General features: G+C 45.5%; 1 protein-coding gene across 3 annotated transcripts in view; it reads right to left on the reverse strand.

Annotated features, from left to right (window-relative positions):
* The window catches only part of CCDC60 (coiled-coil domain containing 60), a 168,901-nt gene that overhangs the window by 95,916 nt on the left and 60,169 nt on the right, over positions 1-12,816 (reverse strand). The window lies entirely within an intron of this gene.

Below are 12,816 nucleotides of genomic sequence, written 5' to 3' on the forward strand. Positions count from 1 at the left end.
CTCCCTTCTGTAACTCTCAGTTTGTTTCCCGGAGTCCAGAGTCTTTCATGGTTTGTCTCCCCGCTCTGATTTCTGCCCACCCAATTTTCCCTCCTTTCCTCTGTGGTCCTCTGCTCTACTCCTTATATGCTGTGATGAGCACTGGGTGTTATATGCAACTAATGAATCGTTGAACATTACATCAGAAACTTACGATGTACTCACTGTATGCTGGCTAAATGAACATAGTAAAAAAATAAAAACGTTTAACAATCATGTAAAAAAAAATAATCGTTGTTGGTGGCATAGGCAGCCGATTTGGAAAGCGGAATCTTGTCAATGTAGATATGCCCAGGCACTTTTTTCCCCTTGCCATCCCCAAGCAGGGCTTAAGGAGTAAATTATCGGGACGCCTGGGTGGCTCAGTTGGTTAAGCAGCTGCCTTCGGCTCAGGTCATGATCCCAGCGTCCTGGGATCGAGTCCCACATCAGGCTCCTTGCTCCGCAGGGAGCCTGCTTCTCCCTCTGACTCTGCCTTCCACTCTGTATGCCTGTGCTCGCTCTCACTCGCTCTCTCTCTGACAAATAAATAAATAAAATCTTTTAAAAAAAAAAAAAAAAGGTGGTGGTTCGTGGTTTTTCCCTCCCTCTCCACTATTCATTTGCCTTGCCTTGCCTCGCCATGAGGGAGACCTCACAAGACTTAAATTCATTACTCAGAGGTTGATACCAGGTCAATGTAAAGAAGAGAGTTAAATTAACTGTATTATAATATAAAAGCCACTTTTCTCAGCCCTGGCTCTGCGAAACAATAATAAGACCATTATCTGGATTACCCTGTCTTGAAATGGATTCCAGCAGTACTAATTTTTTTTTAATCAAAGGAAATCTCAAGAAATTATGGGGAAATGGGCGCTTTCAGAGGAAGCTGGTGGGAGAATGCATTGCAGTGACTTTTGTGAAGGGCGATTCGTCCGTGCATACTAAATGCTGCGATGGCGTGCTTGCCTCCGGATCTAACGATCCTTCTGCTGCCAGGCATCCTATGGGAATATCCCTGCGTGGACACGGAGATCCATCAACAGAATTGTTCACCGGGAGGCTGCTTGTGAGAGCAAACTCTTGGAAGCCACCCATATGTCTTCCCAACAGAAGACAGGCTAAATAATTATGGTGCATGTAAACAGTGGAATAGTATGCAGCAATTAAATGGGGTGACAATACAGTGATGGGAATGTATTTACTGTCATACGGAGATGTCTCAGTTCTTCGAGCGGGAAGTCATGTTGCAATGTATCACAAAATTCTGCTTTTTTTTTTTTTTAAATGATCTGTGTGCATGTGCACATCTCCAAAGGTGCGGAAAGCCATTACCCCCCCACACACACCAATGAAGGGAGTCTCTCTGAGGGTGGGATTATGGCGAATCTTATTTTACTTTTCCTAAGCTTATGTGAAATTCCTAGTGCTCTGCAACGAGCATTGCTGGGCTATGTGATAAACAAAGAGAAAAGATTACAAAAAACCTTTCAGTGACCAAGTGAAGTTTGGCAAAGGCCGACTGGTAGGGCTGTGTGGAGAGTATTTTCCCAACAGCAGAGTGAGGACCGGCAGTGTGCTCACCCGACGGAAATCACAGTGTGGCACCTGACGCCTCTGGGGAGGCTCTCATCACCCAGCAGCTCTCATCACCCGCTTTCTCTGGAAATGAAACTGGGCGGTGATGTCTGCTGCTCTGGGGATTTTACATGGAACGTGGAAGGGGAGGCGCGCAGCTGCGTGGGAGGCGGCTGGCGTGTGTGGCAGTGTGGCGCGGTGGAGAGTGGGCATCTGGAGCTGGGGCGAAGGGACTGTTTCTGGCCTGCCTGATCCCCAGCTGCTTTTCTCCTGGGTCACCCAGCACACGTCCTGTGCCAGGCGGATAGATGAAGAATGGAGAGTCTCGGGGCACCTGGGTGACTCAGTAGGTTAAGGATCTGACTCCTGATTTTGGTTCAGATCATGATCTAGGGTGTGAGATCGAGCCCCTGTCAGGCTCTGCACTCAGTACAGAATCTGCTTGAGATTCTCTCTCTCCCTCTCTTTCTCTCTGCTCCTCTGCCCGTTCACGTGTGCATGTTCTCTCTCTCCAAATATATAAATAAATAAAATCTTAAAAAAAAAAGGGGGGGGATGGAGAGTCTCTGGCAATCCCCCAAAATGCTAGTCATGCCTCTCTTCTCTTCCACTCTAAGGTACCAAAAAAGCATCCAGGATAGCCTCAAATAAGCTCAACTAGATACGAAACAGTGGGATCATGTATCAACTTTATCTCCGTGGGTATTCTTAACCATGAATTACAGGTGATATATCTTAATACTCCCGGGTGTTTCAACCCCTTGGCTGAAAATTAATGACACACCTGTCAGTTTGGACCTTGAGGGATGGGTGAAGTGGGGGCGGCGACAGACCCCCAAGGAAGCAGGTAAGGATCTCCAGGAGTACTTTCTAGAACTTCTACATGATGGACATTTGCTTTCCTCACACCCCAGGATCTCTTCAGCCTCCGCCTTGATACTAGTTCCCTCATTAGACCATTTGCTACTCTCCCCTGGGGGCACTTGCACCATGGTGGATAGTCATGGGACCAACAGCTGGGTTGTTCGGAGTGACTGCAGTCAAACAGTGCAGCCCATCTCCCATCACAGTGACTGGTTTAGGAATGGTCTTTATGATGTTGTTTGGGCAAATGAGATGCAAGCAAGCATTTGCCAGGGGTTTCTAGAAAGCATGATTCCTAGATCTTTTGAGGAACCACAGGCAGAGAAGTCTTCTTTCCTCATTGACTATAATTGGAGAAGCAGATATCCCTGGGAGTTGCTGGCAGCCATTTTGTGCCCATGAGGGTTGCCAGCCTCCAGCTGAAGATGTGGGGGAAGGCAGAGAAGAGAGTCAAAGAAAAACTTGTCCCGTGGTGCCTTGTTGAACTAATCAAGCATCTCTAGACTTTTCATGAACTTCTCTCTTATTATTTAAGCCAGCTTGAACTGGATTTTCTGTTACCTACAACCATAAGATTTCTATCTGAAATATGTCCTTCCTTGGGTGTGCCAAGGCAGTCAATAGATCAAGAATTATTTTAACTTGTCCTCTTTTCCCTTCCCTTTCCTTCCTCTCTTGGGTGACCAATATCAAGTGACATCCATCTTGGTGCATTTTGCAGTGAAAACAATGAGATTGGTCATGTTGAAATCAAACATTTGAAGTCAAGGTTACCTTTTCCTGATCCTTCTCTTTTTCTGAGCACCTCATTAACTATTCCTTGCAGGACCAAAGTAACTTTCTTAAAGCATATTGTGAATTAAAAATACTTACAAAGATAAAACCAAACACACTCAAATTTCCCTGCCAGATAATTTGAAAATACGCAGTTGAGATGCTGCTTGAAGTCACAGTTACGTACACATCACTCTCTTAAATGTCTCAAGTTTCACCCCCCCACACCCGGGAAGCAAATATGATACTGTCCAAATATGACCCCAAATCTTGCCTCTATTGAGAGTTGCCTCTAAAAGAGAATTTGTATGGACTGGTGTTGGTGCTGAACAACTCATAGCAGCAAAGTCAAGTTGTCCCCTTGATCTGACATAAAACTTGAGCAGGACAAGATCCGTGCCTCAATCTCTGTGATTATGTCAGCATTTCAGTGGAGTCTCAGGAAACCATTTTCACTGGGACCATTTGTTTAAGCACAATTATAATAAGCCAGTTGTAATAATTGCTATGGAATGAGGGAGTCTTGGTTGTCAGGACATTTACCAATACTACCTGATATTAACACAATTAAAAGTACACAACACATCCAAAAATCACTATCTTTACAGCTTTCCAGAGGACAATTTAGCCTTGTGTGTATGTGACCTTCAAAGCGTATATGCTCATATCCCCAGCAATTCTACTTTTATCCCAGGAAAGTTTGCAGAAAGGATTAAAAGATTTACCCATGAGGATGCCTATCACAGCAGTATGAATAACAGTGGAAAACATCTAAATGTCCAGCAATGAGCATTGAGGGGATAAATCACTGTCTATCCAGATGATGGCAAATGATGCGTTTGAATTTGGTGCTGCTGTTTAACTTGCTATTGACGTATATTTGTTGCTATGGAAAAGAATATAATTTCAAGTGAAGATGAATGTTACTAAAATATAAAGAACTTAGATCGTAGAGAGTTTTGAGATTCATATTCATAGAAATCTATAGATATTTCTAAAAGCGTATGTGCATGAATACAAATTATGTTTTGAATTAATGATATATGGCAAGGTGCATATGCAATGGCATAATAAGCTGGAAGTAAATATAACAGATTGCTAATGGGGATATTATCTCAGGGTGTTTGAATTATGGGTAAGCAGTAATTTTTAATTTGGGTCATCTTTTTAACTTTCGTAGAAATAATTTACCTGGGATACCTGGGTGGCTCAGTAGGGTAAGCCTCTGCCTTTGGCTCAGGTCATGATCTCAGGGTCCTGGGATCGAGCCCCACATTGGGCTCTCTACTTAGCGGGGAGCCTGCTTCCCCCTCTCTCTCTCTGTCTGCCTCTCTATCTACTTGTGATCTCTCTCTCTCTGTCAAATAAATGATAAAATCTTTTTTAAAAATTGACCTGTATTAATTATCTAAGAAAATAACAGCGTTTTGGGGTCTGTAGAGCAATTCTGATTGATTCTATCAGTATAAGCTAAGTGGAAGTTTTCAGTGCTGTTTTATTTATTTTTTAAGATTTTTATGTATTTGAGAAAGAGTGAGAGAAAGAGAGAGAGAGAGAGGGCACACACAAGTGGAGGGAGGGCCAGAGGGAGACGGAAAAGCACGCTCCCCACTGAGCAGAAGCCTGGGATCCCAGGAGCCTGGGATCATGACCTGAGCTATAGGCAGGCACTCTACGGACTGAGCCAAACGGGAGCCCCTCAGTGCTGTTTTCAATTGAGTCATCTGAGAGTCTGGGGTGATGTAAGCTAATTGTTTATTTTAGCACACTGTATCAGGCAGGGTCTAGGCAGGAAACAGAGCTCGTGGCAGAGCTCGTTCAATACAGGAATTTAATATAGGGTAGCAGTTACTAAGGTGTTGGAAGAACTGAAAAGCTAAATAGGGGATGGCATGACACACTTGAGATTGGCCGAAGAAAGAAGCTTCTTCCACCTCCAGGGATGGAGGGGCTGAGGGGAGAGATAACTTTCAAGAGTCCTGGCAGAAGGTGGGCTCATGGAGGAGATGTAGTTTCAGTTGGGGCTGCTGCCAGAAGCTGACTAAAGGGAAGGGGAGAAATACTCTGGCTTCTTCCTTCCTCTGACTTGCCCATTTCCTCTTCACACCTCCTATTGGCTAAATCTACCTGGAAGCTCCCTGGGGAGGGCACCTGGGAAATGTAGTTTGCAAGGATTAGCCCCCTATGGGGAGCAGGACATGAAAATGGAAATGAGGGCCAAAATCAAATGGCTGTGGTTGTAGTTTATGCTCTGGGTGCTGACCAGTGATTTTTGGACTATAAAGCTGGTTCTCCTATTAATAAGGATGCCTTTGCAGATGGTAATGTTGGATATTCCTTATTTTTGGACCCTAAGTTTGAGGTTCTTAGAATCTTCCATGGCTTAAGTACATATCCAGATTTGGGAATCATTCTCTCTCTCTCAAAATCATTATCAAAACCCAGGTTTCTAAAGTACCCAGAACCCACCTACTTCTTCCAGTTTCTTTCCCTGGGAAGAACTGTGCATGTCATAACTCTTATTTGGATTTCTTGTTTTTTTTTAACAGCACGGTACTGTAAAAATATGTTCTCTTTGAATGATTTTCTTAATAACAATTTATTTTCTCTAGTTCAATTCATTGTAAGAATACAATATACAAATACATCTAAATGCAAAATATGTGTTCATCAACTGTTTACCTTGTCATTAAGGCTTCTCTTCAGTAGTGGGTTATTAGTAGTTAAGTTGGGGGGGGGATTAAAAATTATGTGCAGATTTTTGACTGTGTGTGTGGGAGGGATTCGGTGCTCCTAATTCCCATGTTGTTCAAGGGTCAACTGAATCATATATTCCAGAATCTTCATAGACCGCTTCCTCTTGCTCCAAAATTTATATGTCCTATGTCCCATAGGATAAACAAGCTGATGCTAACTATTGCCTCCCTGCTGACACTGAGTAATGTGTCTCCCTACCCAGGTAATCTACTCTCAGATCACCCACATTTGCAATACAATTCTACATTTAAGATTGTATTCTGGTTATGAAACTCACTAATGAACATTGCAAAAAAATCGACAAAAGATAGAAAAACTAGGAGAAAATAAAAGCCAAGTATCACCCCATCACCATCACTTTGGATGTCCTTTACCTTGCTTGCTGTGACGACTTCCAGCCGGGATTCACAAAAACCATCCCGGGACAGTGGACTTCAGTTTTCTGCCCTTGCCTCCCTGGGGACTGCCACCGGCCTTAAGAGCCTTCAGTTATTCCATTGACTTGCAGAGCAGAGAAGCTGCCTCCACGGGGTGCTTGGGTGGCTCAGTGGGTTAAGCCTTTGCCTTTGGCTCAGGTCATGATCTCAGGGTCCTGGGATTGAGACCCGCATCTGGCTCTCTGCTCGGCAGGGAGCCTGCCGCCCCATCCCTGCCTGCCTCTCTGCCTACTTGTGATCTCTGTCAAATAAATAAATTTTAAAAAAAAGAAGAAGAAGAAGATGCCTCCAATCTTTGTTCCTTGGAAAACAAAGTCAAATCTCTGCCCTGTCCACATTTCCCTTTTCTGATTGATCTGTAAATGCGTCTTTGACAGCAGGTCTGTGAGAAATACCGCATGTCACCCTGTAATGTGTCAGGTTAAAAGCTGATAAATGTGGAGGGCAGGAGTACAGCTCAAGTGACGCCTTAGATGGGGATGGTTTTTTGGGCAGGTGTCCTCACATTTAATATTCATGTGCTGGGACTGTTTAAACCAGTAACATTTGGAAATGATTTGGTTTAACCTGACAGCTGAGAAGTGAGAGGTTGTGGGAATGAATGGAAAGAGCTTTGTTGTCTGAAAGACCCAGGTTTGAGTGCTGGCTCTGTCCCGTGGGGGTTGAGTGACTCAGACAAGTTGCATACCCTCTCCGTGTCTGTTTTCCCGTCTGTGAAATGGGGTGAACGCTGTCTACCAATAACATTACTATTCATCGGTGTGCCACACACCATTCTAAGTGTGTTCTTCTTTGAAATACATGATTCCATTTAGACCTTGCCGTATTATTGTTTCCATTTTATAGAGAAGCAAACTGAGGCTTTGAAAGGTGAACATGACCTTCTGTCCATGGTGAAGTCTGGATCTGAGCTCAAGTTCAAGTGACATCAGAGCATGTATACTTGACCATGACTTCACTCTGATTCCCCTTTTACACCATGGGGGCTAAATAGAGGATTGCATGTGCTAGCTATTAATTTAGAGATACTACCTCTAAAGCCTGGCCACTGAATTTTATTGGATCTTGTCACAAACATTGTCATATGGCGAAAAATCAGAATGATTTGTTGGAGGTCATGGCTGGAAAGCCAATCTTTTAAATATCTGTTGTTCTCTGCCTCTTTCTGAAAGAATGTTCCAAACCCGTCTTTGTTATTTCTTAAAATATGATCTACATCCTAGAATCAGATTAAGATGGAAATGAATTCCTGCTAAATGTACTTGGGCTGATACAGATATCAGGAGAACAGCTGGGATGCTCCGTCAAGTGGCGACGGGGAAGGGAGGCCATGTGAAAAGCTGAGAGCATTGAGGAGCAAGCAAGACGATTAGCAAATCTCAGGCTCATTATGGGGAAGCTGTAAAGAACAAAATGGGCAGAGAGTGGGTCGGATCTATGGCAAGAGCATACGCGTGAGCCCAGACATCTTTGCACGCTGATATTTAAGCTTTGGGTGGTTTTATGATGGTGATCATTCCTTCCTTTGGGGAGAATGAGGGTTGTTTTGTACTTGTTGTTTGTCATCATAAATATAGGGATATCTACCTATTGGGATAACCCGGAATGAGGGACTTCATCCCCGTGTAGACACTTCTAACTGAAATATGAAGTATGCTATTGAATTCCTTAAAGAATTTCTTCCCTGAAGGCAGGGTGCATCCTTTAGAGTGTTGTTTTGTTTTGTTTTTTAAGATTTTATATATTTATTTGACAGAGAGAGAGATCACAAGTAGGCAGAGAGGCAGGCAGAGAGCAGGGGTGGGGGGGGGGAAGCAGGCTCCCTGCTGAGCAGAGAGCCCAACTCAAGGCTCATCCCAGGACCCTGGGATCATGACCTGAGCTGAACCCACGGAGCCACCCAGGTGCCCCCATCCTTTAGAGTGATTGAGTTACTCTTATTTTTCTCATCTTCCTACGGACCCTGGAGAAATGAGGTTGGGGACCTGGTGAATAGTGGGTTAGTGGAAAAGGGGACGCTCATCCAGGGAGAGGAGTGCGTCCTGCTGGGAACTGAAGGATAAAACAAGCAGCAGGAATCTCTGGGGGGTGGAAAAGAGAGCGATGACAATGGTCCCTGGGAAGAGAGCGTCTGATCTGCAGATTCTGACACAGTGTCTGACCCCGAGTTCAATCCATCATTGCTGAACGATGAGATGAATGCATCACGGTCTCAAGGTTCAACCCTATAGGTTAATTGTTAATTACAGAGGGAACAAGGTATCTGCATAAAGACAAGCCCTGGCGGATACCACCTGAACCAGCGCGAGTCCCCTCTGCGTCACCAGTGATGGGACACGCCGATGTCACGTGCCCTTGGAGCAGTGCACTGGGGAGGACACAGCGTCACCTACGTGGTATTTCTGCCCCAGTCCAAGAGTGGTCAGGAAGGAAGGATGAGAAAAATAAAAGGTGAGGGTCATTCTATAAAATAAATGAACCTGGAATCTTGGAAAATGTCAACGCCTGTGTCAGTCGGCGCCTCTGGGGAACAGGCACGGGGATGGGAGTACGGGAGGTTTATTGGGATGAGCCTGTGAGACAGAACAGCACTGGGAAGAGATGGCCTCAGACCACGACGGGATCTGCCAGAGCCTCAGCCAATGCGACAGGGAGTTCTAGAACAAAGCCTGCACATGAAGGAAGGGCAAGCAAGCGTAGGGCAGAAATGACCAGGGCTCATCAGTTGGGGGTGGGGCATGTTGATCCTGGCCTCTGAAGGAGATCTGAAAGGACCCTGTACTCTGAAAGTACCAGTAACTAGAGGCTCTCAGCTACCTGTACTCCTTAGGGCTGAATGGCAAGTTCTTTCTTGGAGAGAGATCCAAGAGACACACCTCCGTGACTTCCATCATGTGTACCTGTCACCCCCTCTGCATGAGAGGGCCCCAACTATGTAGATAGCTGCCGTGGGACTGGATGGGTGTCTGGGACTGGGGGCCTTTTTTTGCATAGTTTTATTTAATCCTCACACTAACCTTTGTGAGGAATAAGGCTACTTATTCCTGTTTTGCTGGAAAGGAATCTCGGGACCCTAGAGGTTAAGCTGTTTATCTAAGGGCCCATGGGTCGTCAGTGGGGGAGCTCAGTAGCTTGCATTCCTTGACACCTTTCCCCCTTACCCACAATTCCCTAGTCCAGGGGCCAGCAAACAAGGCTCTGCTGTTGGCATTTGTAAATTGGGAGTTTTTTTCTGGAACTTACTAGAACACATTCACACCCTTTTTTTAACATCACTGCAAACTGAGGGGACTCTGTTTCATAAATGAGACACAGAAATGTCAGTCTGGTGGCTTGAAGAATTCATTTGATCTGTGCAGTGTTTACAATCATTTGGAATTCATTTCCTACCTCTAGAAACGAGGATCTTTCACACGCACACTCAGATTTCTGGCTGTGCAATGACATAAAAGGTTGCAGAAAACATGGAATGTGTAGGCTGCTTCTCCGTTGAAAGTGGGGTGGGGGCGAGGGGGAATGGCCAAGCCTCATAAATGGACAAATTATTGTGGAATTGTAACACATCACCACCGTGCTCAGCGTTTTATGCCATCCATCCCATTAGCTTCTCCCCATAGTTATTAATAAACCCATTTTACAGGAAGAGCGCAGAGGAAGTCATGCAAGTTCGCACAGCTGGTTGGCTCTCAGAGCCGAGACTAGAACCCTAGGGCGATGGCTGATTTGAGGTATCAGCCTGACTGGACTGCCGAGTGCTCAGAGAGCTTGTCAGGCACTATTCCGGGTGTTTCTCTGCGGATGTTTTTGGATGAGTATAAACATCTGAATCAATAGACTGAGTAGAGAAGATTGCGCTTGCTAGTGTGGGTGGGCCTCATTCAATCAGGTGAAGCCAGAATAGAACAAAAGCTCATCTCCCCAGGCCCATAAGACTTAACTCCTCTCGCCTATCTATCCTTGGAGCTGGGACTTCGGTTTTTTTCTTGCCTGTGCACTGGAACTGAAACATCAGCTCTTTCTGGGTCTTCAGCTGGGTGGCTTTCAGACTAGAATATACACCACCCGCTCTCCTGGGTCTCCAGCTTGGAAATTACAAGTCTTGGGTCTTGTCAGCCTCCAGAATTGCACGAACCAATTCCTCGTAAGGAATCTCTTTTATCTCTATGCATCCTATTGGCTCTGTTTCAGAGAACTCGAGTACATCCAGACAACTTGTGGTTAAAACTGGGGTCCTCAACCATTAAGCCTCCCTGAAAGTTCAAAGCCTTGTTTCCAAGCCTTCGTGTTGGAGGGAAAGACAACATTGTTCCATAATTTGTTCCTCAAATCCTCCTTGTTTTTAAGGAGGGTAATTGGTTTGTTGGGAAGGGAGATGAGTGTGAAGATGGCTACTGGAGAAGCAGGAGGATGAAGGGTTCCAGTTGGTAAAAGTAGAGTGAGCTATCATGAAGCGTGGGGAGAGAGCCTTGGGGGTGGGGCGGGGGCAGCTCATATCCAGAAAAAATGCACCAGTGTGAAGGACCGTTTTATTGATTTTTCCTCCGTGGGGCTCAAAGTAACACTCCTCTCCATCTCTTCCATGAACCCTCCAGTGAAATCCACATTACACACTGGAATTTTTTAAGTGATAGTTATGCTTTGAGGGGCTGGACAAGGTGTAAGCCAGGCCCCAAGTGTGCAGGGGAGATCAGGGGTGGAGGAGTGACAGATACAGAGGGGGGATGGGATGTGGGTTCAGAGTCCCAGCTCCTTGCCCCTCTAGCTGTGTGGCCGGAGGTCTGTCACTCCCCTCTGCACATCAGGGCCCCCAACTGGCACCTGCCCAGTCTTCAGTCAAGATGCTGTGAGAAGCAGCTTGGTGAACCAAACATGCCAGAGAAGGTTACTATCATCATCACTATATCATAAGTACGTGGAATTTTTACAGAATTGAAGTCTAAATTGAAGATGAAGAGTATAATTTGAGTGAGATTACAAAAATATTCCCAGACAAACTCAGGAAGGACGGATGAAGACCCATCTGGAGAGTCAGCAATGGTAGCGATGCACCGATTTAACAGTAGGTGGCGCTAGATGCCATAGCTTTCCGTCAAGCCGGGGTTTCCTTCAAGTCTTTCTCTGCCACTCTCCACTCGCACTTGATTGAAATGGAAATTGGCTGCCAGCATCAGTGAGCCCCCATCAGCCCTGGGATTGAGCGGACATGCCAGCAGCCTATGTGCTATATCCACCCAGTAAAAAAAAAAAAAAAAAAAAATTAATGAAATACATTAATCTCATAAACCCTTTTGAAAGACTAGATATGAGGGGCCAGCAGTCCAGCTGTTGGGCAGCAGTAGCCAATGGGAATCCATGCTATGGGCATTCATAGTCCTGGAGGAGCTTCTGGACCTTCTGGACACAGGCCCCCAGGATGCATCAACCATCTTGCCAGCAGCCATTCTGCTTGATAATCATGCCTAAATTTATGCCTAAATAATTATGCCTAAATTTTCAGGACCTCCCATGTGTTGGGCTGGAGATGGCACATGGGCTCTGCCTTGAGTGCCAGCTTCAATCTCCATTTGTAGCAGTGGCTATCTGGAGCTGCCTGCAGTCTGATCTCATCAGAAGAATTCTGTGATTGATTAGCAATATCTGCCTTGGTTCCAGGAAGGAAAGGTAGCATCCAGACAGACAACTGCCCTTCCCATGCAAGGCACTTTACGTGTATGTGTGTATGTGTGTGTGTGTGTGTGTGTGTGTAGGGCGGGGGTGGGGGGTGATAAATGCAACATATGTCTTCAGTTCCTTTTCTCTCTCTGCCTGGAGGCAGATGAAGTCAACATCTTCGCAAAATTCCAGTGAATCCCTTGACGGTCCAAAGAAACCCAAGCCTTCCATTGGTTAGACTCATTTAACCTCATTTCTCCTGTGAGAAGCAGAAGCAGAGATGAGATTAAGTCAGTGGCAGAAGGGAAAAGATTGAGGATGCAGAATTGCTGATGGGGGCTTGAATTCCCCTGGGGATGAGCCTTCCTGTGTCTCCAGGGCTGCCTTGATGTGACTTCTATGGTGCTGTCCACAGGATGCCTTCCAATGCCAGGTTATGTGGACCATGTCAGGACACTGAGGGAGGGGCAGGAGTAGTTCAAATATTTCTTAAATTCCCACTATGCATTAGAAACTGATCGGGGATATGATGTGGAATGAGACAGCCCTCCTGCCCTCAAGGAGCTCACGGTCTAATGGGGGAGACAGATATCAAACAGGCAGTTCAGCTATAACACGGTGACATGTGCCCTCATGGACACCAGCTCAAGGCTGGTGAGGGGAGGTTACTGGCTGAGGTCCTGACTGAGCTGAACAGAAAAATTGGAGCAAGAACAGTTTGAGACAGAGTGAACCA

Source organism: Mustela lutreola, chromosome 11 (assembly GCF_030435805.1).
Source record: "Mustela lutreola isolate mMusLut2 chromosome 11, mMusLut2.pri, whole genome shotgun sequence".
NCBI classification, from domain to species: domain Eukaryota; kingdom Metazoa; phylum Chordata; class Mammalia; order Carnivora; family Mustelidae; genus Mustela; species Mustela lutreola.